The sequence below is a fragment of the Ambystoma mexicanum genome, chromosome 13, assembly GCF_040938575.1.
Source record: "Ambystoma mexicanum isolate Mex_15411 chromosome 13, UKY_AmexF1_1, whole genome shotgun sequence".
In the NCBI taxonomy this organism is placed as follows: domain Eukaryota; kingdom Metazoa; phylum Chordata; class Amphibia; order Caudata; family Ambystomatidae; genus Ambystoma; species Ambystoma mexicanum.
In genome coordinates, this window is record NC_090938.1 from 657,760,609 (window position 1) to 657,786,052 (window position 25,444).

Sequence of the window (25,444 nt, forward strand, 5' to 3'; positions counted from 1 at the left end):
CAGTTTTGGTACACTGTTGGAATTCAAATCGTGCCAAAAATGCTATCATAATACTGCAATTTACAGCATGCTCATTGAAACAAGCAGCAATCAGTCAGGATGCCAAATACCCTTTTAATGCGGCAGAAACCAGCCTCTTCGAACGTGCCGGCGCTAATGCGCCGCCGACGTGAAGAAGATAGTCGGGAGAGCCGGGAGATGTAGTTCTAAATGGTACTACTAGAACTACTGATCGAAATCGGCTGACAACTTACACAACACGTTACCCCAGGAGAGGTAAAGTAAACTCTGGCGAGGATAAAGTATTCTGATCACTTTCAGCAAAAAAATCAACCAGTTTTGGTACACTGTTGAAATTCAAATTGTGGTGAAAATAGTATAATAATAATGCAATTTACAGCAAACGCAATGAAACAAGCCACAGTCAGTCACACTTAATCAAAGGGTCTTTTTTCACCAAGAACAAAATGAAGAGCTGCAAAGCCACGGGTCCAAACTTGAATCCTTTGTAGAAAATAAGCAGAAAACACAGTCCAAGGAGGTAGTGGGACAATGACGAGGAGGTCCTGTCCCTCCAAAGCATTTCCAGCATCACAGTGTTTGGCTTTTTACCCACTCATTGACCACCAATGACCTTCTAATCCCTGTTGAGGGGGCCTCAACCCCCCCAGCACACCCCCAAGATTTCAGATGCTATCCCCATAGACCATAACCAGATGACATCACCAAAGTAATCATGAAGAGGCGACATGGCCAAACCCACATGTAGAGACATTAGCCAGGTGCAACAGAACACACATGAACTGCTTGCTGATACCTAAAAGAAATTACCATGAACAGCCATGAAAATAAAATGGAAACCACAGCTGCATTGAAATGAATTGTGAAGGCTTAAGACAAAGGGGGAGGCCTGGCACACTCATTTCCCTGAGAAATGCAAAGCAGAGCTGGCAGTGCAGTCACCATGCCGAGCCTTGCCAAAGCCGCTGGAACAGAGTGTTTGAGTTAGCAGAAAAAATGAAACACCTGCAAGGGCAGAAGGCTGAAATTCTTCATAAATGCAAGCAGAGAAAATCAATATTACGGTCCCCAAACACGTGATCTGAACCTGGGGAACAAGGGCCATTCATTTGAGGCAGACAGAAACTGTTGTTTCCATCAAACTGAAGACAGAACATGCAAAAATGTAACACAGCATGGAGTTGGAGACTGTGATATCCTATGGGCCAGAGGAGTTAGAGATGTGGAAACATTGGTGGGAAACAGGTGGTGCTCTGAGGCCATTCTTCCCACCCATCATTTCAGCTCACATGCTGGGACATTTCCTAAATTGACAAGTCTTACACTGGCCTCATGGGGATGGTGCCAGGCAGAGCTACCAGATCTGGCCAAACCATTCAGATTATGTGTCCCTTATAGGCTCTACTTATGTCTATACTGTTCACCCAATTCCATTTCGTCTAGAGCCCGGGAATGTAACTTTTGGTTGTGAGGTCACATCAGTTTAAAATGCTACTACAAGCCTGTAATGAGTTGAGAATGCACTTGGACGCTGCAGAAATCTGTCTGCTTTTCCCTGCTTAAGATTAATAAAAGCAGTCATTTTTCACATTTCTGGACTCCTCTGTTTCTTGGCATGGAGGATTGCCCTCGTGCCAACCTCTGGTTTTTAATTCCACTTTAAGTGGTAGCAGAAGGATTGCTGCTGATGCCTTCAGCGACAAATGATTTCTCCCCTGCCTCCCCTGCATTCCTGCCTGCTCCCCGTGGGATGTCCAGAGATCAGAAGGTGGGGGCAGCAGGCTCTGGAAGTGACAGCGAGTCTGAGAGCTTCAGCAGTCCTGTAGAGTTGGTTTAAGTATGGGTCCAGGAATCTGACAAATACAGTTGGGAGGGAACTGGGGGAACAGCTATGTTTTTTGGCAGTTGTTTTGTCAGCAGATCATGGAGTGTAAGTATAGACTCAGCTATATGGCAAAGAGGGGAGGTTATGGAAAGGTTCCACTTGATGTCTGTGTTAAGGTTTCGGGTTCATAGGTCATTCGAGTCTGTTTTCATCCCTGTTTGGCGGTTGACCCGCCTTCTGCAGAACACTCAAAAGTGCTCACTACCACAAAGCGGCCACAAAGTGAGCTGCAAAGTGAAGTTGCAGTCTGCTTTCTACATGGACCCTGGTCATTCGAGAGTTTGTTTTTAACCCTGTTTGGCTGTTGACCCACCTTCTGCAGAACACTCACAAGGGCTCACTACCGTGAAGCGGCCGCAAAGTGAGTTGCAAAGTGAAGTCGCAGTCTGCTTTCTACATGGACCTTGATCATTCGAGAGTCTGTTTTTAACCCTGTTTGGCTGTTGACCCACCTTCTGCAGAACACTCACAAGGGCTCACTACCGTGAAGCGGCCGCATAGTGAGCTGCAAAGTGAAGTTGCATTCTGCTTTCTACCTGGACCCTGGTCATTCGAGAGTCTGTTTTCATCCCTGTTTAGCTGTTGGCCCACCTTCTGCAGAACACTCAAAAAGGCTCATTACAGCAAAGCAGGCGTGAAGTGAACTGCAAAGTGAAGTTGCAGTCTGCTTTTTACCTGGACCCTGGTGATTCGAGACTCTATTTTCATCCCTGTTTGGCTGTTGACCTGCCTTCTGCAAAACACTCAAAAGGGCTCGCTACTGCAAAGCAGCCGTGAAGTGAGCTGCAAAGTGAAGTTGCAGTCTGCTTTTTACCTGGACCCTGGTCATTCGAGACTCTGTTTTCAACCCTGTTTGGCTGTTGACCTGCCTTCTGCAAAACACTCAAAAGGGCTAGCTACTGCAAAGCAGCCTTGAAGTGAGCTGCAAAGTGAAGTTGCAGTCTGCTTTTTACCTGGACCCTGGTCATAGGGCATCGATACCTAAAAATAATGCCCCCAAAAGACAGAAGAGAGATTTTCCCACACCCAAGGAAGATGCACAGTATCCAGTTATGCAAGCAATATTAATGGAAATAAAATCCCTTAAATCATTTATGGAAGCCACCACTGTCAAATTGAAAATGCTTGATGATAAATGGTCCACCTTTCAAACCAGGATAAATGAGGTCGAAAGAAGAGTAAGTGATGCTGAAGATGTAGCAGGAAGGGTGATATCTTTGGAAAACACAGTTCTTTCTTTGCAAAAGCAGACAGAAAAGTTCGAAAATAGAAATAGGAGAAACAACATACGTATTGTTGGTCTTCCTGAGAATATTGAAAATGACAATCCTACCCAGTTTTTTTTATCATATGCTTACCACACTCGTGGACCTCACCAAACCTCCACTGTTTAACATCCAAAGAGCTCACCGGATAGGTCCGGGAAATCTGTCCCGCAATGCACGAGAACTATGATTTTTGCTCTACTTGACTATACTCATGTTATGCTCATTCTGGAAAAAGCTAAACAGAAGAAAACTCTCCTATGGGAAGGAACCAAGACCTTCATTACCCAGGATGTCACAAACACCGCGGCGGTGAGAAGAACAGAACTCTTGGCGTTCCGACCAGCACTACGGCAGCTTAATGCTGGATATGGGATCATTCATCCAGCGTCCCTAAAAGTTACTCTCAATGGACATATGTATACTTTTTAAGATCCAAGAGACTTGCACAAGTTTATCCAAAGCCACAGAAGAGAAGAGATGGATACCACAAAACCCCATCCTTGAAATAAAACTATATATGGAATGCTTTGCTCTATAACAAGAAAGTTTTGCCGGAATGGGACACAGAGCTGTCCATCCAAATCTAGCTCTCCAGTCCCACCTCTTATTGATTGCATATGAACATGGTTTGGAGTGGCTGTATCCAGTTAGTCACTACTCTTACATATACTAGTTGGTTGTTAAGTAAATGGCGAAAATCCATGTTTTCCCTGTTTTTCGTCTCCCCATCCTCGTGTTTCATTCCCCTCTGTGTTTTATTTCACCAAATGTTCATTGTAAACATTAGATTGCATATATTATCAGCACTGTAACGTATGGCATTTAACATTGTAACATGGAATGTTAAGGGATTACACAATCCTGTTAAATGGCAAAAAATATTGTCACACCTTAACAGGGCCAAACCAGATATTGCATGCTTACAAGAATCCCACCTCTCTCAAAATGAAGCAGCCAAACTGAAACGATTATGGGCGGGTCAGGTCTTTTTGATTGGAAAAAGAATGGGATTGTTACCCTGATTAATAAACATCTTCAATGTAAGGTACTATCCTCAGAGATTGATAGTGTTGGGAGATGGATTTTAGTTAAACGTCTTATTGATTCCATAGAATATTCGATTTTTAACGTTTATGGCCCCACGAAAGCTGACCCGGGCTTTTGGACTCATCTAAGAAATCATATATCCAAGTCTTGTCCTAATAACCTAATGGAATGTGGAGACTTTAACGAAATCATGGATCCTATCCTTGATAAACAGTCTAATATAAGACCTAAAATCACAAAATCTCACCTACAATTTGTCAAATTTGGATCTGAACTAGGTCTCATTGATACTTGGTGTATCACCTATCCCTCGGACTTGGACTACACCTTCTTCTCTCCACCTCATAATTCCTTCTCAAGGATAGATTCCATTTTCATATCCAAATCCCTGACAAATGGCTTATTAGATGCAAAAATTGAACCAAGTGTGCTGTCGGATCACACTCCTATCCAAATTAAACTGTCTAATGCTCAAAACATCCCTAAGTATAACAGATGGAGATTCAATTCAGCCCTCTTAAAGTGTGAAGAGTTTGTTAAGTTTATACAACAACAGCACTCTTTCTTTTTTGCAGAAAACTTTCCGCTGATACATCAGTACACAATAACTGGGATTGCTAAAAAGCAACACTAAGAGGTCACATTATAAAATATACAACAGCTACAAAGAAAAAACTTAAGAAAGAAACTGAAGACATTCTTCAACAAATTACAATCCTACAATCACAATATATGCAGACTAACTCTACCCTTATCCACCAAAAGACCATTAAACTCAGAATACAATAAGATAACTTAACCACAGAATATTAGTGTGCTAATCTTTTAAAATATAAATAAAAAATGTATCAGTTTGCCAATAAATCTGGCAAAGCATTGGCTTCATACCTTAAAATTAAAAAAGATAAAGCAATGATTGCTGTCATAAAGGACCAAAATGGTAATAGAGTCCTTAATGATAGGGACATTCTACGAGTAGTCTCCGAATTGTATCAAAAATTATATACATCTAACACTACATCAAATAGTACTCGTGCATCAGACTTTCTCAAGCATACACATCGCAGTACATATGCTAATTCTAATCTCCAATCTTTAAACAACCCCCTGTCCTCAAGTGAAGTGTATAAAGCCATTAAAAATAAAAAAAGCAAAGCCTTAGGTTCTGACGGTTACTCTATCAATTATTTTGCCCATTTTAAAGATATTTTAGTACCCAAGCTTAATTAATTATATACATCCTTTATCGCTGGTAAAAAAGCCACTGGCTCCTTTTCTGAGGCAATGTTAATTGTATTTCCTAAGCCCAATAAAGATCCTAAATTGGCACAAACTATAGACCCATATCCCTTATTAATTCTGATTGTAAGATAGTTGCTAAAATTTTAGCCAACAGACTCATTCCCTTTCTTCCAAATTTAACTAAAAGCGATCTAGTGGGGTATGTCAAAGGGAGAATGTCCTCAGCTAATATCACACTATTCACTAACATTGGGCCTCATTATGAGTCTGGCGGTAGCCATGCTGGTAAAAATGGCACAGCTGCCGCCTGAGTCATTTTTTTCCAGCTCCCAGCAACAGGGACTTACTGGGGCATTACGGCCCCGGCCGTCCCAGTAATTGCCCATTGCCGGGCGCAGGAAAATATTACTCCCCATTCCCATTCGAGTCCCATTGGACTTAATGGGAATGGGGAGGAAGGATGCACCGGCACCATTCATGAATGGTACTGGTGCATCCGTCAAGGTCTGCGAGTGGGTGCCTTTCCGCCCACCAGGTCAGACCTGGCGGGCTGAAAGGCACCCGCTCGCAGAACTCGTAGTATTTTCCCGGTCCAGAAACAACGGTATCGGAAAGCTTACCAGCACCATTGTTTCCGGACCGGCAACCTTGTAACGACCCCCATTATAAATATTATTCAAAATTCCCTCAACCTCCGTGCTGCTCACAAACAAGAACCAGGAAGCTCCAAAAGGTTCCTGGTTCCTATATGTGAGCTGCACGGAAGCCGAATGAGAAGGGGTTGAAGCTGAACATGGCATGTGACATGTGCCACATGTCATGGTCAGCTCCAACCCTTACTGAGTGCCTCTGCGGCCCAGCCTTTACCCTGATGGGTGAGGACTGCACCAGGGACACACCAAACCTGGTTTGGCGGGGCCTGCCGCGTTGCAGGGGAGGGGGACGCCACACCAAGAGCTCCCGTTTTTAAAAAAATTCAGTAATTGTTTTGCACACTTATTTTGTTTTAAAGTTGGGGTCGCATGGGAGTCCACAGGGGTTGCAACTGTGCCCCCCAAGGGTCGCAGTTGAGACCTCTGGCAACCTCCAAATTACCATGCCCCGCGTTTCCTCAAGGGAAGCTCGGGGCTTGGTGATCTAATCTGCTCTGTGCTCCTCTCCCCAGCTGTCATTTGCGCGTTTGCAGGTTCTACTTCCCGGAGCCTGTTTCTTTCTTTTGGCCTGAAAGGGACAGCACGGGAATCAATGGTCCATGACTATCACTGCGGTCGGGGGGCATCACTGTTAAAAGTAGGCTTTCTACATGCTGGGAACACCATTGTTTTCCAAATGTGGAGCTTACGCTGTCATGGAAAAATAAAATAAAGTCATTTCCAAAAATGCTGCTTAAACTTGACTCCACTAGTTTTCTATGAAATGTGTTTCATTTTTTTGTCGGACTACCATGCAAAGACCCTGTAATTGTAGTGCCCCTTCCTTTGATGTTATAGGCTTGTCAAACTGCTTAATCACAAATAAATCCTTCAGTTGAGCTGACAGCAGTTATTAGGAAATTAAACTGTGGCTTCCTGGGTGTCAACGTTTGATTTTCACTACAGGGTCAGAAATACCCACTGCCCCGCTCTCAATATAAGCAAGCAACCAGCACAAACATTTTATAGCACTTGTTTTTATAAGGACTTGCAAAACGTCATACGATTAACAACTTGTTTTGAACACATAACATCGTAGCAACAGTCTCTCAACCTGCTCAGCTACCCTGGTAGCCTTCTACTGTAGAGCACATCTATGGATCCATTGATGTACTAAAAATCACTAAATTACCAGCAGTATTTTGGTTCATCTACTGCCATGGGAAGTTATTTGCAGTGGAATTGATGTACAATATGGAGTTTGGAAAGAAGCAGCATGAAAGATATTGCACCATTTTAAAACTATTATTTTAAACATTTCCTTTGAGCGGAAATCAACTGGGGTGGGGCAGGATTTCGTAGGGGGGGCACCGGCCCTCCTTACCCCACCCTAGCGACCCCACTGCCTGCCTAACCTTTGGGCTTAGCCCGTAGACTCCGGATTTTAACGATCTTCTCGAGAAGAGCGTGGCGTCTCTGGGTTTTACCCACAGGCCCATGCCACAGTCAGACTTTTTGTGGTCCAGTGTTGCCGTTTTACAGTGGCTGATCGCCAAATGTGGGCAAAGTGTACCAAGAGAACAGACACATGAACACATTGCTCTTCACAAGGATACTCCTAAATCGCCATAAAATAAGTAAGAGCTTCGTAGAGAGGACTATTAGGGGGTGACAATCAGGGCTCCCGCGTGCTGGCTTAGCGGGAGAAGGCGCGGCAGGCAGGCTGTTGCTATTAAATACGCCCACGGCAATGGGCGCCTTCAATGACAATAGGGTGCTCAGCACTCCATTGTCACCAAATGCACCCCGCGCCCCCCGCCGGGGGGGGGGGGGGGGGGGGGGAGGGGAGTGTTTCAAGGGCTCCCCAAGCTGGCATAGTGGCAGAAGGCATGGCAGGCGCCTCACTGTTACCAAATGAGCCACGGCGGCGGAGCGCATTCAACAACAGGGTGCTGATGCACCCTATTCATATCATTACCTCCTCGCCAGAGCGGGGGCGGCGCCAATTTGCCCAGGGCGCTGCTGCCCCTAAGGCCAGCCCTGGTGACAATACAGACGCGAGACACAGAAGGAAGCGAGAGCCCTTTATTTCGGGATTACCTGCAGCAAACAGACGCTTGCCCCTGGTTTGAAATTCTGGGCCCATACTTTGACATAACGAAGAAAGCTGCAACTTTTTAGCATCATTTTTCCACAAAGCCACTAGCACTGGAGTGGCTCCTGCTCAGCCTGCTGCTGCCTCAGGCGAGGCAATGGAGAGTGGGCGGGGCTTGATTCACAGAAGTGTTTCATAATGGCACAAACCCATTGGAAAAAGATTTGTGAATCAGGCCCTTAAAGTGGCGGAAGGTATTTTCCAACATCCTGCCCATTGTACCTGCGTCCTGTCTGTCCTGAAGTGATGCCCTTCTGTTCTCACGATATGAGTCCCAGAATCTGTGATCCATCTCTTGGAATGTCATTAGCTGGTTGCAACTGGTTTATAAGGAGAGATGCAAGGAACAATGTGGCCACTAGCAACACTCCTTATGCTAGATTATTTTAGTATTTGAATACTGGTTGCATATAATTTAGTTGGTTTGTATTATTTAATTAGCACATATATTCAACATTTTGTTTTACTTTCTGTTAAAATGTGAGCGGAGCATGTGGGTGGAACCTTGTGCAATTGGGCGGAGTTGTATGGCTATGGGCGGGGCATACATCTCAGGGTTTTTGATTTTCTAATGTAGGCAGCAGCACCTTCTCAAGGTGCACTTAGAGGGTGCAGCCGCACAAGGGCTACCCCCGCCCCACAACTCAGCAAAAAAGGCAGCATTGCCTCCAGCTCAGTGCCATGTAAACAGCGCCTATTAAATATTCACTGAGTGCTTTTTTAATAGGCGCTATTTTAAATGACACTGAGCTGGATGAAAGGCGCCCTTACCCACACTTTACAAGAACAGCTGGGGCTCAGTTCTGTTGACCCCTGATGTTCGGCATTAGTGGTAGCCGTGCAGGGGGAGTCAGGGGGTTGCGGGACATCTCGCACAGGGCACTGGCAGACCTGGGGCCGGCACTAGTATGCAGATATGGGGGGTGCGTGTGTGTGTATGTCTCTCTCATGCACTCCTTTCCTTTCACCCCGCTTTTCCTTTCTGTCTTTCTCTGCCTCTCTCAGTCACTGCTCTTCTCCCGTCTCTCCGTCCATTGACTCTGCTGCCTCCCCCACTGTTTCTGTATCTGCCCACCTTTTCCCTGTAATCCCGAGGTCCAGGGTGGCCTCGAGCAGTCGGTTTCTGCTGGTCCTGCTGCACGCACCTTTCCCGAGTCTGCTTAAACTCCATGAGACTGTACCCGTTACTAATTCAAGCTAATTATGCGGGTGAAGTGTTTTCCATTAGCACCCCAGATCACAAGCCTGTGACACCCGGCCCTGGAGGGGGGACTTCATTAACGCAGCTCACACCTCCCTGCTGCTGAGATCCAGGGGGGGGGGCTGTCAGCTCATTAATGCGTGGGGGAGGAGCACAGTGCCTCGTGGGCAGGTGGGCTCAGGAGGAGGATGGTGGGCGCCGAATCTTTCCTCTCCACCCGCCACTGCAACACAAGGCACCCTACCGGACAGGTTGCGGCAGGTCAGGGCCGAGGTGCATTGCCGGAGAGGCGTGTGGGCCTAAGTGCTTTCAGAGTGTGGGAGTCCATGCCTGGAGGGCAAAGCTGTGTATGGGCCTGTGCACTGGAAGATCAAGCGGTGCCTCTGATGTGAACTGAGGTGACTCGGCAGAGCAGTCTGGGGGCACTGGGGAAGTAGGCAGAACGCAAGAAGTGGAGAGGGAAGGCTAGTGTGACCAGATCTAAAACAGAAAAAACGGGACAGGGCAACTGACATAAAAGTAGGACTAACTCTTGAAAGTGGCTGTCAAGGTGATACACTTCAGTAGTGGTTGGAGTAGGGTGACCAGACGTCCCGGTTTTGCCGGGACTGTCCCGGGAATTTGAGCTCTGTCCCCTTTTGTCAAGATTATGTTTCATTGGAAACTGCAGTGGTCCCGGTTTTTGGTAGGTCTTCATAGCTGGCAGGCACAGCACACACAGAAGAAATGCTGCATTTTACAACTTAAAATAGTGTTAGTTTGTGATAAATGAATTATAATATGTGTTTATTTGAAAAGTAACACTCAAACCCCCTTTTCTGCCAACCGCTACTGAAGTGTAGTGCGTTAACAGCCACTTTCAGGGGTTAGTCCTACTTTTATGTTAGTTGCCCTGTCCCGGTTTCTTACTTTTAAATCTGGTCACCCTAGGTTGGAGGAAAATAGTTTTTAAGTGTTACTGTGCAAATAAACACATATTATATTTAATTTATCACAAAGTAACACTACCTTAAATTGTAAAATGCAGCATTTCTTCTGTGTGAGATTGTGCATTCAGGCCTGTCAGCTATGAAGACGACTACAAAAAACCGGGACCACTGGAGTTTCCAAAGGGAACATAATCTTGAGAAAAAGGGTCAGAGGAGCAAAAACCGGGACAATCCTAGAAAAAACCGCGACATCTGGTCAGCCTAGGGAAGGGAGAACGAGAGGATAGAGAAGGAGGAGGGCTAGGAGCAACATTTAGCTAGAGGAAGGGGAGTGAGGATGTCTTTGTGTCATCATAGAGGTGAACCTCTTTTGGTGCCTCTTTGGTGCACGTGCCAGCTCTGCAATGTTCTCGCCTTATTGTGGGAAAGAAAGAGTCCATGCAGCGAGCACACGGCTGGCGCTGCCCCTTTATGCCACAGGAACTGCCCAGACCAATGGTGGAAGCAGCACCTTCCCTAAATAGGTCCTCTGCCATGGTGAACACAGCTTCCGGGCTAAAGATGCTTTTCATTCAGGGTAATTGCTAATACACGGACAAATACGCTAGTTTGGAATGAGAAGTAGGTTTTTAACACCTAGGCTAAAATATCATTCCTCGCCCAACTTCCAAAACAGTGAGTAAATTACTCAGACCTCAAATTCGTATCTGGGAGGACCCTGCTCTTGAATGTTGCTTTTTGGTTTTGGCGTTCAGGCAGCATTGTAAGTGCTGCCCACAAGCTCAAACTATTGTCAAGGGAAGTAAAGATACGCAATGGATGCGAGGAGTAATGCGCAGTCTTGTGGGCTTTCCCACTCCCACTTGGTCATTCCCACTCAGTACCTGCCCTTCCCACCCAAAACACCCCATGCAATCTCTTTGAGCTGGCTCTGTGCTTTGAAGTGCATACCTGTCTTCTGATAGGTAGCGGCTGATTGTAGCCTTAAATCGGTTGCTTGAAAAATAAAAATGTCCTAGACAAGTGTGCTTTCAACCACCTCTTTTATGAGCAACATGTGTTTTTTGCATCTGCCCCTTGCATTGAATTCCTGCTGAAAATAAGTATGGGCAAATCCAACACGCGTGGCTCTTCTATAGGCATTAGATGGGCATTTGGCAGGCACTGCCATAATATGGCCAGGTACTAACAACATTTGACAGTCATTACCATCTCATGGTCAGCTAGTAGAATTATAGTAGTGTCTAAAAAAGGCCTGCCCCATGCCTAAACAAATCTGAAACTCTTGGCCTTGCCACTGCTTGTTGTGTTACGATCTGCAGTAGTGTAGAGCACCCATGTGCCACAGAGAGGTTCGTGTTAACACGTATGCTTGGATGGAAGTGCAATAATGCATGTCTCTGAGTTCTGGAATATTTTTGTCTAGGTGAAAGAGTAAGGTATAATCTGCATGACAGGCCACAAGGGATAGTCATGCAAGTGTATGTGTACATAGGCTGCATGAGCAGGATAGACACAAAGCGGCGATGGGTCACTATGCCAGTTGTCAAGATGAGCCTCATTACTCTTGTTGTCCTCCAAGAAAGGTCTGCTGTCACCTCTCGATTGCAATTCATGGACATCAGCTCATGACCATGGTTTCCAGCCTCTGGGCCAGGTTTGAGAACACGACAGGAGCCTGGTTTTCAGGAATGCTCTGAATGCAAGATGCCCCGATAGATCGAAAGGAGTTTGGCATCGAGTTTCAGAGTCTGCCAGTCTGCAGAGGGAAGCCGGGACCGCCTATGTAGGCTTTCCTGAACTGGGGACAACAGGCGGTTGTTTGGAGATTGAATGTAGAAGGGCTATTGGAGTGATATCAGACTTGTTTGGATTGTATGCATTTGTTTATTGAATTACACTTCTACCCTCTGTGACATTAAGCCTATGAGGGCGATGCACTAATAGGCTACCCTTGACAACACATGCGACCTGCTAAGTCCATCCCTAATCTTTCCCAAGGCAATTTGGGAACTGCCATTTTAGTCATTGGGGAGGCTGGGGGGGATTACAGGAAATACAACCCTTCTCCCTGGACTCACACAACACACATCCGTGGACGAACCTCTCGATCATATTATCACAACCCAGCTACCAAAACTTTCTAAGTATGAGTCGTTCAATCTTGGTAATCACCGGGCCCCTTGTGGCCCAAAGCCACTAAGCGTTTTTCTACCCTTCCTGGGAGAATGATCCTATCACCTATTCTTGTTCAATGTTCCGTGACACGAAATTCATCTCTATTGGGCCAGTGCTCCTCCATGTCCCACTGCTCCGATTTCGCTCTCTTGAGGGTGCCTTTTCTACTGATTCTTTGCTTGCCTTGTGTGATTCATCTTCTGCCCTTGTCTGGTTTGATTCTTACCAAGATACTGCACTTTGATCCGCCATGAGTATCTGTTAGTTGTTGAGTGCTTCTTAGGGACTGCTGGCGGTTAATCCGGATAAACAATCAACGGATGGATGTTTTAACTCCTGGCATATATATTCTAGCAGGAACGTGTGCACTTGCGGGATGGTTATCCACATTGTACATTCTCACAGAAACCTTGGCCAAGGCCTTGGTCATTAATGTTTCTTTCAAAGGTTTGTGGTCCGTTCGAACTTCAAATGTGATGCTGCAGATAAATGTCCTGAATTTATCCACGACTTTACGGTCGGCAGCTCCCTTTCAATAGTGGCATATGTTAACTCTGCGCTCCTGAGTTACCGTGAAGCAAATTCTTTAATTCGTTCTTTGCAATTTTCTGTCTGGGATAAGAATTCTCTGAACCTGAAATTGTGCCAGTACATATAGTGGTTCGCCGGCCAGCATTGCAATTCCTGGTGAAGGGTGCTTGATTGAGCACTTGTTTCAATTTTTTTGAACGGCCAGTTACATGCACTTTCCATTGAAACGGGCTGCCTTTGTAAGTAGTCTACGTAGATTTTCTTTTTCATCTGCAAAATATTCTATGAAACACGAGTAATAAACAAGAGTAATATTTGGACGTGCCTAAAAATGATAAATGCTTTTCCTTGTTGGTCCTTTTGGAAGTAGTATTTATGGTGTTAATAAGGTCCTTGTGATGTTCTATTCCTTTTCAGAAAATTACATTCCCCAAATACCCTAGGTTGTGTTTGTTGACAAAAAAGTCTGCACATGATCCACTGGAAAATGAATGCAGATGACAAAGGCCAAAAGGTATCCACACATATTGGTACCATCCTTTATGCATGATGAATGCCATCAGTTGTCATGAATCAGGGTGCAACTTGATTTAGTGGCATGCAGAGGCTAGATCTAGTGTAGGAACGTGTTTACATTGCCTATGGTGGAAAGGAGTTACCCTATATTTTGTAGGGGGTGGAGGTATACAATAATACAACAGTTCAAGGCTCATATATCAATACATAGTCATAACTTGCCTTGGGTTTCTTCACAACCACAAATAGTGAACGCACTGTGCGGCTTCTGCTCTTTCAATGCTGCCTTGCTCCTCTAAAATGTCAAGTTCATCTTCACCGTGTTTCTCATAGTTATGGGAATCTTGTGTTTCATCAGCGTGGTCCCTTGTCTAAACCTGATTTAATGGGATAACCCCTTCAAACATTCAACTTTGTTATCTTCATTAGTCTCACAACCCATGAATGTTATTCGTATAGCTGCGCATGAAGGACTGCTGGGTAAGTGGTGTCTGCTATCACACCTGAAAAATCATCTCCTCTCAACCCGGTTCATCTCTTTTCATCCTGGTTGGCATGTTGATCCCAGCACCTTTTAGCACTGTCTTGGTTCGGTCTTATGCTAGGATTTCTTGGGAACCTTTGCTTGTTATCCAGGGAGTTGAACTTGCCATCTGGGTGACTATGTAGCAGTTCAATGTCAGTGCTGGCAGTTTCACTAGGAATGGGCTTGTTCAGATTTGTGATTAGGGCTGAGGGGCGATTCCTCTCCCCCAGCACTTTCACATGGTTGGTGGTGTTTTCAACCCTCTTCGCAAAGCAGACGACTTTGTCTAATGAGGGTGTCACCCTTTGACCTCAGTTGCTCCCGTCCCTCATTTTGCCACACCAACAATCCAAAATAATTTGGTCTCTCAACTGTTCATCTATCTGGGATTCGAAGGTACAGATTCTGTCCATTCCTCTGAGGGCAGTGATGTATTGTTCCTCCCTCTCTCCATTCCCCTGGACTATCATCCCAAACTGGAACCTTTTCAGAATAGTACTGATGTAGTCACAGACTAAGGGGCACTGCATCAACAGTATACAGGGTAATGCCCTGACTGGTAACAGTTGTAACACAAAGGGAGGGCAGAACACAACTGTGTATGAATTTTCTGCAGCAGAGGCGTGGTTTCACAGACAATGGGCCTCATTATGAGTCAGCCAGTCCGGAAACAACGGTGGCGGTAAGTCCGCCGCCACAGTTGTTTCCAGACAGGCTGATTCCGAGTCCTGCAGGCGGGAGGTGTCACTTCCGCCAGGTTTGACCTGGCGGGATTAACACCATCTGCCTGCAGGCGGACATGGAAACACTGGCTCTGTCATAGACAGAACCAGTGTTTCCATGTTCCCCATCCCCATGGGGTCCTATAGGAATAGGGATTTACAGAACTCCGCCTCCGGAATTACTGGGTCACCGGGGGTGTAATGCCCCGGTGATTCCGGCAATCACAGAGGTGGGATGGTAATACGGGTCTGGCGGCAGCCTACCGGTTTTCTGGCACGGCTACTGCCGGACTTGTAATGAGGCCCAATGAGTGGTACATGGAGAGCAGAGTTGTATTCAGAAGACAGTAGGATAGATTGATTTTCTTACTATTCCTGCCAAGTCCCGATCTTATACTAGAGTGCGCTGATGGGCCGCTTATCTAATAGAGACAGGATAAGAAGGTACAGAGAAATTATTTTGAATAAACATTTACAATCTTGTAGATTGTTTCAGCCCTGCTTGTCCATCGCCACTCATATCCAGGTATGTATATACATGAAAGAAAGGGTTTAAAAAAAGAAACACCTACAGCATTATTTCAGCAGTCTATTTTGGGTGCATAGTAGTTTAATATCCCATACACTAGCTGAATTGTCCTAGGGTAACTAGGTTAAAAAACAAAGGTCTAAACACCCAACTGGGGAAGAAATGCCAAAGAGAGTGGCAAACCCTGTTTGGGAGAGACAAGAGATTGAAGACAAGAAAAACACATCCACGCTCACTGTCCTTAATAGTTTAATATAGGACAGAGCATGGGAAGAAAAAAAGGTTGTTCAGGTGACGGTAGGTTTAGTTTGACCTCAACGATGTAACAACCAAGTACTGATGTAGGCCTCATAGTGCTTTTCTAAGTTCTTTATGCACTTCTCGTATTTATTCACCACCTGATCTTATTCAGGAGTTAGATCAGGGAGTTTGTTGAATTGTTTCTGCCTAGCAGTGTACACAAAATGCACTAACAGTGATGTTTCCCCTCTCTGTGCCATAGCTACCTCCAAAACCAGCATTCACCAAGTGCCCAAAAGACTTTCTCCACCTTTTCCACTGTACAGAGGTGGGGGTTAGGGGGTGTGCAGGAAAAGTCATGAAGGGAGAGATCTTCTGCATGGTTGCTGTCACTGAGGGGTTGGACCTTCTGGGCCTGTCTAATGGTTGCGACAGTATTTTTCAAGCTACAAAGCACTGTTTGAACAGCTGCTCCATTTCACGCTGCCACTGTATCATGTAAAATATGCTTATTTAGCCACACTACATTGCTCTTATAACAGTCTCTTTGGCACAAAAAATTAGGAAGGGTGGCATACAAGCAAACAATCCCTCAAAAGGTTTAGCAGTAACTCCTTTCTCATTGCTTAAAGATGTGAAGATGATAGAGTGAGAAGAAATGTGGAGGTCACAGGTCCTTTCAAATGGACAGTGTCCTTCCATGTATTCCTCATCTTTAGACATCTTCCCTTCTAGCTTTAGCTGCTTCGGAAAAAAAGCTTTGGCAGAGGGTGCTGTGCATCGATGCGGTCGCATCAATGTCCTTACACGGCTTCCATCTCGGGGTTGGCGTAATCGCAGGTATATATAGCACACGCAGCACCCGTTAGCTTCAGTTCCGATTTTCTGCGATAGCTAACGCTTCGAGATTTACGTTGCGCTTTGATTTTTTCTGAAAAACTGCAACATACTCGAGTACATTGGCTTCGTCATCGACACCATCAAACCGAAGACCGGGTTAAAAAAATGTCACGACTGCAGCACCAAGATGTCTCACGGATCCTCAACAAGTGTGTCTGTGGTGCCTTGGCATGGAGCATAGGACGGCAGACTGTGAGTCCTGTCAGTCCATGACTGGTAAGACTCTGAAAGAGCATAAAGGGAAATTAGCAGCAGGTTGGCCCCCTACAAAAGCCCTCTTGGCGACTCCGTCAAAGAAATGCTTGTCCGACGAGTCAAGAGGCAAATCTCCTCGAAGGAAGAGATCTAAAAAGCGTTCATGCTCCAGGAGTGGATAGCAACACTCCTCGTCTTCATCCAAGAAGATGAAGAAAAGGCACTATAGGTCACCTTCTACTTCCTCAGATTCCCCTCCAGAAAGAAAAATAACCTGCCCAACCAAGTCCTTGATCACTCCTGCTGAATGGCAGGTGTTCAGGCAGGAAATGCTTAACATTTTTGAGACGGAGGCCCCCTCGAAAGAAAAAGCAAAAAGCCATGCTCCTGTCACTCCATCAAAAGCTGACAAGGATAGTGCTAAGGCTAAATCCTGCACGCTCTCAAGCCCGGGACGCAGGCCGGAGCCCCCTCGAGAACTGCCAAGCCCTTCCAGGGCTCAGTCGGCGCCAAAATCATCGAAAACATCAACATCAATGCCAAAGCCATCGACGCCATTGGGCTGTAAGCCATCGATTCCTTTACCTATTAAAGAGGTAGAACAATCCTATGAGCATTTACCAAGGAAGGATTTTTTCAAATCTTTATCCTTCATTTATGAAGAGCACGAACAATCAGACCAAGACACTCCACCATTTGGTTTGGAGTTTGGCACACTTATGTCCCAGAGAGAGGCCTTTATTTCAGAAGAGTCCAGGATAAAGGGCTTATATGAAAACCTTCAGTCTACAAGTGGAATAGGCACGTTACTAGAGCTTGAGTTTGGCAAGCAGACCCGGCAGACCATGCAGATGCCTCTTACAGGCAGCTTATGCCCAGATTAATAGATTATTTGGGTGGGGTAGGCCTGCTCCTCCCTTCGAGCAAGGCGACCGTACAGATATACTTGACAAAGGTCCAGAGAAAGATCCTGTATTTCTGTTTCATATCGCCCTACAAAAACAAGTAAAGGCGAATTGGGAACAAGACCAATTCAGTCCTTCTCCACGTGCGTCTTGTCCCCATGGAGGCAGTAGAGACATAGCGAATGCTCGTCCTCCTTGAAAACGTTATATAATCCGCATCCAGGGCAGTTCCTGAACAGCTTGGATCCGGGCGTCGAGCTCCCCTTGTCCTGGGCCATGTCCGTTGAGGTAGGCCGCAGATCTTCCGGAATCCTCCAAGAAGTGTAAACTCGACGAAAACTTCACCCTTGAGGGGCGTAGAAGAATTCCGAAACGGGTACCCGTTATCGGAAGTAGAAACGGTGGAGCTTGAGGCTCGATTAAACCAAAAAAATGAGAAATTCTCCTGAAAAAGCGCAAAAACGCAGTAAAAAACTCGAGAGCTAAACACGAGGACTCCCAACACTTGAGCGTGCGGTAAAAATCTGAGGATGGCTGCCAGAGGCGGGGCTTAGGGAGAGGGCAGTCATTGGCTGGGGGCAGTATGACCCAGAGATCAGTGATTGGTTGCTACTAAGAAAGACAGATCAGAAACGAAACTGATACTGATTTTTTCTTTACCGAGGATTCCCAGCCTGACGACGGGGAATATTCATGAGCATGTGAATCCATGCCAGACCCATGCTGGAGAACAACAGTTACAGGTAAGTAACTTGTTCCTACCCCTACCTGGATGATTGGCTGATCAGGGCTCGTTCTCCCAAACAGGCCCTGGAACATCTCAGCATAACTTGCCACTCTCTCCACAGACTGGTCTTCTCCCTCAATTTCAAGAAGTCCCACATGATACCATCTCAAAGAATCCAATTAATCAGAGCAGTCCTGGATGCATCCTTGGGAAAAGCCTTGCCAACCAAGGTGGGGCTCATCACATTCTGCAGATGGACACCAAATTCCAGAGTGCCCAGCGTCTTCCGGCCTTCAATTCTTTGAGGTTGCTCGGCCTCATGGCATCCTGCATTTTGCTGGTGCCAGAGGTTTACCTGAGAGTGAGATCCCTCCAATGGGCTCTCAGTACACAGTGGTCTCACTGTGGTTCGCACAGGATCTCCTGTGGTGGGCCTGCAAAGACAACATCTTGAAGGGAGAACCTTTTTGGCAACCATGGCTGGAAGTTAACAGTAGTTACAGATGCCTCACTCACAGGTTGGGGAGCCCACGCTAACGATCTGACAGTCAGCAGTCGTTGGTCTCTATCAGAGTTGAAACTACACATCAATCCTTTGGAGAGGAGGGCAATCAGACATGCGCTGAAGGCCTTTCTGCTCTCTGTATGGGAAAAGAATGTCCTGATAATGATGGACAACACAGTGGCCATGTACTACCTCAACAAGAGATAAGGTGTAGGGTCACGAACACTGTACAGAAAGGCAATACAGCTCTGGTTCTGAGCAATTCAAGAAGGAATCTCCCTAGCGGCAGTTCACCTAGCCGTAGAGGAGAACACAGCGGTGGACGCGCTGAGCAGGCAGAGCACAGTCTCCCACGAGTGGGAGTTAGCTCAGGAAGTCCTTCAAGAGATCTTTGCCCTTCGTGGAACCCCTCAAGTATATCTGTTTGCAACCAGAGTCAAACGGAAGTGCGAGCTGTTCAGCTCCAGGAAATTTCCCCCAAGAGGAGCTCTAGGGGACACATTCATAGTGGACTGGGAGTTTCTACTCCTTTACATGCCAGTCCCTGTCATTCCTCACGTGATCAGGAGGTTGAGAAAGTTTGGGAAAATCATGATACTAATTGCTCCAGATTGGGCCAGGAGTACATGGTACCCAGACCTTCTGGACATGTCCATCTGCCCTCCAATATGTCTTCCGCAAAGAGAGGACCTTCTCTCTTAAGAGGAGGGTCGGGTTCTTCATCCAGAGGTCAAGACACTCAACCTTCATGCATGGTTTCTGAGAGATTGAGATGTAAGGATTGGGACCTCTGGGTTGACATAACGGAGATTTTGCTTTCAGCCAGAACGCCAGCAACTAAAACCTTGTACCATTGCCGTTGGTACAGGTTCTGCAACTGGTGCAGGGAAAAGGATGTGGGCCCTTTTCAGTGCAATTCACCTATGGTGCTGTCCTTTTTGTTACATTTGGCAAATCTGGGGCTCCAGATTGGAGCTATCGAATGGTAGTTGGCGGCGCTTTCAATCTTCAAGCGTACATAGGATGAGGTATCATATCAAGATGCCACTAATCATACAATTTCTTAAAGGACTCACTAACATGTTCCCTCCTACACCTTATCAAGTGCCTATTTGGGACCTGAATCGTGTGTTGACATTTCTAATGTGTGTTCCTTTTGAGACGCTCCATTCATGTCCATTGAGACTACTAAGGTTTAAGACCATTTTGTTAGTAGCATTAACATCAGCCCACAGAGTGAGGGAGTTGCGGCCCTATCTAGTAAACCTCCATTTCCAACCTTCTACAAGGACCTTCTTTTCTGCCAAAAATTGTATCAGATTTTTATTCATCCCAAGAAATTGTGTTACCAACATTTTATCTGCCCCTTACTCCTGGCAAGGAAGGGGAAAGGCTACATAGACTTGATCCTAGAAGGGGCTCTTAGCTTTTACATTTTACGGATAGCAAGAATACATCAAGAATACCACATTTTCATAGGGTATACTGGGACTAGCTGTCACAAAACTAACATTGTCTAGATGGATAAAACTGGCCATTACGGAATGCTACAAATTGGCTGGGAAAGATCCCCCAGAAAGCCCGAGAGCCCATTCCACAAGGAGCATGGCGACATCTTCTGCTCTGCAAAGAGGGGTGCCGATAAAGGACATTTGTGCAGCAGCCACTTGGTCTACAATTCACACATTTAAAAAGCATTACTGCCTGGATTCATCCTCAGTGTCTGGTCTTTGTTCGTCCAGAAGCTCAACTTGCTTACTATTTATATTCTTGATAAACGTCAGGGGATGTCGTAAGGTGCAAGGGAGAAAAACAACCTTGACACTGGGATGTATGGTAACCTAGAAGATCAGCAGATGTCCACACACTGGTGGATCACTCCCCACCCCTGCACAACTGTTTCTATTGTTAACCAAACAATATTATCTCTCTTTCTATTTGTGTATTTAAATAAATGACAGGAATTCAGTTTTTTCTAAAAAATAATAGAGACAGGTGTGCAGGGGACGGGAGTGATCTACAAGTGTGTGGACATCTGCTGATCTTCTGGATTCATCCTCAGCCCAGGAAGGAGAATTTGGGAAAGCACTCCTATATTCAGTCCATGACAAACCTCAAGTTTGAAAATTCTTACTCCCTCCTCCAAAACCTATGCTTTGGGAGTCTTAAGATGATGAATATGTGGCAGGACTCAATCCATTCGAAGAACAAGTTACTTACCCCTGGTAACGTTCTTTCAACTGGATGTTCTTCACACGTATTCCTCATCGCCCCTCCCAGCCTACCCCACAGTAGAATTTCTGTGCATTACACCTTGCACGCTTTCAAGCTCTGATACTGTCTGGGACACACTGATGCCAGTAATTCTGCAAGAGGAAGGTGTAAAAACAGAACTGAAGCTAACGGGCGCTGTGCATGCTATATATACCTGCAATGCCATTGACCCCAAGATGAAAGCCCTAGGGTGACATTGAGCCGACCGCGTGGGCGCACAGCGCCCTCTGCTGAAAATCCAGTCAAAAGAACGTTACCATGGGTAAGTAACTCGTTCTTCTCTTCGAAACAGGTTCTCTTGCTTCTCTAATGTGCACGTTGGATACGCTCCTTTCTGCTGAAGACCAGTTCACGAATGTACTGACTCACGTCTTTCGAAGGCTGTATGGGACCAATGAGCAGTTCCATTCCCCTTCCTCTGTGCCCACAGTGTTGCCAAACAATGTTCCACAGAGCATGCACAGATGGAAGCAAAAGAGTTGGGCCTCCTCTGTGGGTCCAGGGTATGGGTCTTGGATGAGGGGTTCTAGGAGACAGCAGTGGGGCGGGAGGTGGGGGGTGAATTGGCACCTTCACCTTCAGATACGCTGTTGCATTACTGTAACCTCTGGATACAGGTTCACCCCAGAAGAGACACCCAGATATGGCTGGCCACTGTGTACACAGATGACAGCATGGTTACTTTGCTTACTTGTGAAGTCTGGCACTACGCGCTTATCACCAGTGCAGCAAATTCAGAAGATATGTCAAACTAATCCCACCTTCCCAGTGGCCTACTCAATCACTTCCCCTGAAACTTCCAAAAGAACACTGACATTCCAGAAGCAGGGAAAAAAGGCAGAGCGTGCATTGAGAAGATAAAAGGCGACAATTACTTTCTATGCTTTTGCCAACCAGGAAAAAGGGGCACAGCCAGTGATGAGTTGAAACTACTGGCTCACAGTTCGGCAATATTTAAGGGCCTCTACTGCCCATTACAATTACCAGACATTCCAACTCAATCGTGGTTTTCTCTATGGAAGAGCTTCCTGCTAATATATAGGATGGCATGTTCATCACGCTTACATTCCTGGGAGAGCATAGCCCCCTAGTCCTATTCTGGAAGTGTCTGTCTATAGAACAAACTGTTGAAAAAGGTCTGGCATGAAGAACACAGGGGATGGCAAAAGGGGCTTCAACTCCTCAAAGTCCTCTTCATTTTGACTGTCCCATCTTAATCGGTTTAGTTAAGGAACTCTTAGTTTCCATCAAGGGTTATGCAATAGCGGAGAACTGGATAGTCAGTCATCGATAGTGTGCCTATTGGCCGAGAGTGGTCTTTAGCTCTTCCTTCGTTGTTGGACTGGGGATTTTTTGACTGCTTCTGCTTTGCTTTCTTGAGGCTGCCCAAGGCCCTTCTCCAATTAGAAGCCCCAACATTTAACAGTTGTGAAGACCACGTGGCATTTGACCAGATACCCCTTCATCTGGTCCTGGGATGAAATGCAGGTGGAGGTACCAATCCGTTCAATCATTTTATGGATTCAAGGTATCGGGTAGGTGTTGAGTCATGAGATTTCATTCACTTCACGAAAATTGATACAGAACCACCAGCTCATGTCTGGCTTCCCTACCAGTACAATGGTGATGCTTGACGACTTTGGTATGGCTCAATGACCATTAAGTCTAACATTGTTAGGACCTGAGCTTTTTAACTTGTCTCTGGACCACTGGTAAGCAGTATGGTAGGATGAGAGTCAACATCCCTACAGAGGTAGGAATATAAAGAAAGAAGAATTTCACCCACTCCAGCTTATCTGAGGAGACATACTTGAAGTGGTGTAACAAAATAAATTGAGCAGATCACTGATCTGGTGGGGTTTCAATCCTGCAGAGAAAATAGGGATAGTCAGGGTCTTCTCAGACTTTTAGCCAATTTACCTGGTAAACTTGGGATGGCTGACACCGGTCTGTCTGTAGTACCCAATAGTTAAGGCTGCTTAGGACTTCCATTAAAGAAATACACAATGTGCCCTTGCACTGACAGATTTTTTCACAGAGGTCAGCAGCAAAGTCAAGACTTGCAGCCTCATCACGAGTTGGGTGCTAACCCGGGCGGCATTACCGCCGGGGCTATTAGTGCTATTAGCGCCCAATCACAGGGTTCGCGGAACGGTTCGTCCCCATTCCCCATTGGGCCCATTTGGGAATTTCCCATTCCCCATTGTGCCCAATGGGGAATGTTCGGCGGTATTACCGCCGGCGGTAGTAGCGCCGAAAATTGGCGTAATTGCGGAGGATTTGCCCCCAGCTCAGAGCTTGGGGTAAATCCGCCAAGCTTGTGATTTGGCAGACCCTTAAATGTGGCAGTAATAGCATTACTGCCGCATTTAAGGGTTACCGTCAAACTCGTGATGACCCTATTGATGTCAGACTTTGAATTTCCGCAGATGTGCCTGTCACTCATAGAGCGATTTTTGTCCTGGGCTTCATGCATATTGATGGAAAGCACCCGGCAGGTATGTGGCAGCCCTTACTAGGCAGGTTATGGCAGCGCCTGTTGCTCTCATTCTACGATCACTGGCTTGTCTCATAGTAGCTGGGGCAGTGGGGTACTGCATTTCCCTTGAGACCACTCAGGCAACCACGTCATCACGCCCGCATGCCTCTACCGACCAATGAGGTTGGAAGAGAGAAAGCAGACCCGGAAATAAATGGCACATTCTCAGACACCTTAGCACTTATATATGGAATTCATTCTGTGAGCATAGTTGGATGCTTCTTCTGTGATTTCCTGATTCTGTACCCGCCTCTTTTCCCTTGACTATTTTTTTCTGCATTTTAGGATCTCTCTTTATCAATCGCCCTGGATTTGGCAAGACTGTCTGGACTGTTTGTGTGAAGAATTCTGGCTTTGTGACTTTGCCTATTGGATGCATTGCTTCATACTCATTTGGACCCTTTGGGGTAGGAGTTCCCCCAGACTTCTGCTCATGTTTGCCTCGTGTATCAACCGGAGCACTGCGCCCTTGGATCTAGTCGCCCTTCTGTCTCTGGTCTTGTATAAGCTGTGCCCTCATGTTGTCTGGTCAGCTCTTTTGAGCACTTTGTTCTCAAGATGACTGGAGCGGTATCCCCCTTGCCGATGGGCAGTTGTCTGGTCTATGGATTCTGGCACAACTCCTGCAGCTCTTCTTCTGCCTTGAATGTTTCAGCTTTATGCATCCCATGCTCAGGTGGGAGGCATGTCTCAGATCCAGTTGTAAAGGGAAAGACTTGCTATTGACTTAGGCTGAAAACTTCTCTGCTATTTCCTTGCAGCCAAGGGAGAGAACTTGGCGGCATACCCCCTGCCTTTTCATCTAATTACCTAGCTGGGGGTATCTTTTTCATCACCTCAGCCAGGTCGTGATTGGGAGGGTTATCCTTTCTTATATGTCCTTTATACAAACTGAACAGCAGTGTTTGTTTTGTTTTCACATTTCTCCTTCAGCAGGTCTAGCAGATCTCAAGGTACCCATCTGTACACCAGTTCAAATGGAGACAGCCAGGTGGATGCTTGCAGAGTCTTCCAGATAGCAAAAGTCCCACAGAATCAGGTTGTGTCAGCTCTTCCCATCTTTGTTGGCCAGTTGCATCAGTAGGTTCTTTAAAGTCTGGTTAAAGCACTCTTCTATTGCATTAGATTGTGGTCTATAGAAGGAACGGAGGGTAGGCGCTACCTATAGTAAGCGTGTCATGAACGTGGAACCTTGGTCCATTACAATCACTCTAGGGGAGCCTACTCTGGCGAAGAACAGGACCTGATGCTGGGTTGTGTTGTTGTTCAGTGGAAATGCCTCTGGAAACCAGGTAGCATTATCAAACACTACTAATATACATATTTTCCCTGCTTTAGAGGTTCAGGTGGCCGTGATGTTCATCCGCAGGTGAGGAAAGGCACCTGAGTGAGCTGCAGGGGTTGAAGCTTTCCTCTACCCATATTTAACCTCAATGGGTTTTGACAGATTTGTTAAGTCTCACAAAACCTTATTGTATGTTAATAAGTCTCAGGTCAAATGAACTTAGGCCACGTTCGTAAGCTTTTTTGATATTCTGAAGCCCATTGGTCAAATTGGATTGAGACAGATTTAGAACAGTTTGAATGGGGTGGAAACTAATAATTGATAACAGAGAGTTAAGTCCCCCTTCATTTTCTTCTCCCCTCTGTATAAAAGTATCCCACTTTCTACAAAGAAGGAACCCTGCTTGGTGGGTCCCTCTTCCACAGAAAGTACCTGGTCAGAAGTATACCTTAGGGACAAGTAATTTATTTGGCCACTGCAAATTCTGAAGGC